The following is a 3,836-nucleotide window of genomic DNA, read 5'->3' as shown; positions in this document are numbered from 1 at the left end:
GTAGCTTCGACTAAGACTTATATGACATTCATCCTGCCTTCTTTTGTACGAAATGTTACTGCCAATTAATGACAACAGAAAATAGATAATATTTCTTATAATTACAAATTTATTACAATTCATTACAATATTTAATACAAAGCATGGACCCCTAAGAATGATTGGCGTCACCACAAACGCAATGGTGAATGCGCTATATACTTGTACACTTTTTCAGACCTCAATGAAGCCTGGCAGGCCCCAAAAGAGGAAATCTTGTTGTGGTCGCCCTTCCATGAAGAAACCTGTAGATTCAATGTCACATTTTTGTTTCATTTATGATTTGTCACTGCAACAGGAAAGGTGCAAGGTTAAAGTGGATGGCTCATTTCAGTTAGATGTTTCAAACAATTTCTTAAATACAATCTGCGTGATTGTGTTGTTACGTCTCCTGTTGAAACACCATGCCATCATCTCTTCTGTGTCGACTGTCTGTCAACTGTATTCTCCAAAGTGTCTGTCAATTGTCCTCTGCCTCTTGTCTGTCCACCCTCCTGCTTCAATCCCCCTCCCTTTACCTGTTGGGCTCCTTGCCCATGACCTCCCACCCTCTCCTTTGTTTTCTTTGTTCTGTGTACCCAGCTTGTCCCTGTCTGTTCTTGTTGTGTGAAGTCCTTATATGTGATTGCTTTCCCTGCATGTTTGTCATTTTGCCTCTGACGAAGATTCTGCTAGGATCGAAAGCTCAGGCCCCTTTTGACTCCATTTTACTCCATTGGCTGACCTTTATTGGATAAGCAGTTTTCAGCAGCCTTTTTTGCTACATTTAGATCATTCTCTGCTGTTGCATCACGCCCACGTGATCCTCCTTATCCTTTTTGTCTTCTCTGTTCTGTTTTAATTGTTTTAACTGTTTTATTGCTTTGTTCCAGTTCAGTCTCCTTCCTTGCCCTGTTTCCCTCCCACTTCTCGACTTGTAGTATCTTTATTTCTATAGTGTTGTATTTGCTCGTAACGTATTTCTTACTTTCTTTTCAGGTGTTTGTCTCCGTCCCTGTAATTTTTCTCTTCAGTTCCGTGTCTTTGTCTCTGAGCTTGTCTCATCTCCCTTTATCTTTTCTCTCCACTCACTTTTCTGCTTAGCACAGGCTGGCCTGTACATTGACCGACTGTACTTACCCTTTTTTCCTTTGGTTTATTCGCCCTACAGGTCTATCTTGTTTCCTTTTTTGAATTTCCCTCTATTCTGACAGGTTATGTATTTCTCCTTCCCTTGTTTGGCTATCATTGTTCTTCTCTGTCCTCTGCCTACCATGGCTAACCATCTATCTCTTTTTCATCAACTGAGGAAAGCCAAGCTCAAGGCCCTCAGATTCTCATTTCACCAGGATAATTACAGATTCTACTCCCTCAACCGCATGATACCCACAGGCCTCCAACTCCACTGCACTCCGGCTCTTGGAACACTCTCGCCTGAACTACGGAAACGCTGGAACCAGACTCTACATGGAGCTTCCATCCGCTTGATTAACATTCTTTCCGAACAGTGTGCCGCCTCTCTCACTTCCTCTTCAGCTGACATCGACAGACTGGAAAGTGAACTTCGCTCTTGCTGCACCGACACCCAGTGGCTCAAATACAATGATGAAATTGAATCTTGTCTCTCAAAACATGTGTCTGACCTCACTGCTCGCAGGAACAAGAAAATAGGCAACCTCGAGAAGAAACGTCAACGGTCTAACAGATTCAGGCGACACACCACATCCACTGATGTATCCTCCACTTCTGTCGTTAACCTTTCTTCTTCTCCCCTTTCTCAAGCAGAAACGTCTCTTCTCTCAAAAGGTCTCAAGTTTTGCCCCACTCCACCCAAGGTCGATCAGATAGCACTCAGCCAAGACCTCTCTTCTTTCTACCGCAGGTTACGCCTCAAAGAGTTTTTTCTCGATGAACCCCCTTCTGCTCCTGAGCCCTTTCATCCAAAAAGCTCATGGATTCCCCCCAAGAATAGAGTTCCCTCCCTGGAAACGTACATCGAAGCTGTCTCATCTCAAGTCCACTCCGCAGATACCCTCGACATTGCATCACATGACAATCTCCCTAAGGAAGAACGCCAGGCTCTCTCATCTCTCAAAAACAGGTCGGACATCATCATCAAGCCCGCAGACAAAGGATCAGCTGTTGTAGTAATGGACCGCCAGCAGTACATCGATGAAGCCATGAAACATCTCCGCAATCCTTCCCACTACACACTTCTTGACTTTGATCCCACAGATAATTTCTCCCAACAGATCCAGTCGACACTCGATGACATGAAGGAACATGAACACCTCACCAAGAAGGCTCACAAATTTCTCTCCCCCATTAATGCCAAACCTGCCCGATTTTATCTCCTCCCCAAGATCCACAAACCTGGCAATCCTGGTCGTCCCATCCTCTCTGGAAATGGTTCCCCAACAGAGAACATTTCCCTCTTTGTTGATCACCACATTAAACCTCTTGTCTCGCTCGCACCCTCCTACATTCATGACACACCAGACTTTCTCAGGAAGCTCGATGACATCAAGGACCAGATACCTGAGACAGCAATCATCGGTACTTTCGACGTCTCCTCTCTCTACACCAATATTCCCCATGATGAAGGCATTCTAGCCTCCTGTGAGGCTTTGACATGCAGCGGCCATTCCAACCCCCCCATATCTGACATCAAATCCCTCATGTCACATGTACCGACGAAAAACAACTTCACATTCATGGACAAGCACTACCTACAGGTATCTGGCACAGCAATGGGTACCCGGATGGCTCCTTCCTTCGCCTGTCTCTTCATGACCAAGCTAGAGCAGCAGATGTTAGATTCAGCCCCCTGTCGTCCATGGATTTGGTGGCGCTACATCGATGACGTTTTCTTCATCTGGACCAGGGAGGAAGAAAGCCTCCACACTTTCATTGACTACATCAATTCTTTCCACAGAACCATCAAATTCACTTCCGACTTCTCCCAAGAAGAAACCAACTTCCTTGATGTCACCGTTAGGAAGGAGTCTAACCATGTCACCACCACTCTCTACACTAAACCCACAGATACCCATCAGTACCTTCACTCAGCCAGCTGCCATCCCCGCCACTGCAAAACCAGTATCCCTTACAGTCAAGCCCTCAGACTTCGCCGTATCTGCTCTGAGGATTCGGAGTTTTCTTTCCATGCCAGGAACCTGAAGAGACATCTCGCAGCCAGGGGCTACGGTACCAGGAGAGTTCAACAAGCCATCAACAAAGTTCGTTCTCTCCCCAGATCTGAAGTTCTCAAACCGAAAACAAACAAGCAGGACATCACTGACAGAATACCCCTCGTGACCACTTTCCATCCCAATCTACCCTCTCTCCACAATATCCTTCATGATAATCACCATATCCTTCACACCTCTGATCGTCTCTTGCAGGCCGTCCCAGATACTCCAATCCTGGCATACCGGCGCCCCCACAACCTCAAGGATCTCATCGTCCGTGCTGAAGTACCCTCCCTCACTGACAATTCTTCTCCTTTACAGCATGGCACATTCAAATGTTCAGCCAGTAGGTGCATCATTTGTAGCATACACATCCATGAGAGTGACTCTTTCACCAGCAACTCTACCGGCCTCTCTCACCACACAAAGGGAAACATCACTTGTACTACCACTAATGTCGTGTATCTCATCACTTGCAGAGTTTGTAGAATCCAGTATGTTGGGGAAACCAAGACAACACTCAAAAGACGCTTCTACGGACACAGATCTACTGTCAACACAGCCAAGCTCGACACTCCAGTGGGCCACCATTTCAATCTACCCGATCATTCCATCACTGATATGACT

At 46.0% G+C, this 3,836-nt stretch overlaps 1 pseudogene; it reads left to right on the top strand.

Annotated features, from left to right (window-relative positions):
- Nucleotides 1-2,079: 2,079 nt before the first annotated feature.
- Nucleotides 2,080-3,327, top strand: LOC140236357 (uncharacterized; annotated as a pseudogene).
- Nucleotides 3,328-3,836: the final 509 nt, after the last annotated feature.

Source organism: Diadema setosum, chromosome 12 (genome assembly GCF_964275005.1).
Source record: "Diadema setosum chromosome 12, eeDiaSeto1, whole genome shotgun sequence".
NCBI lineage: Eukaryota > Metazoa > Echinodermata > Echinoidea > Diadematoida > Diadematidae > Diadema > Diadema setosum.
The sequence above is the reverse complement of the archived record's forward strand: the minus strand, read 5'-3'. Positions and strand labels throughout refer to the sequence as shown.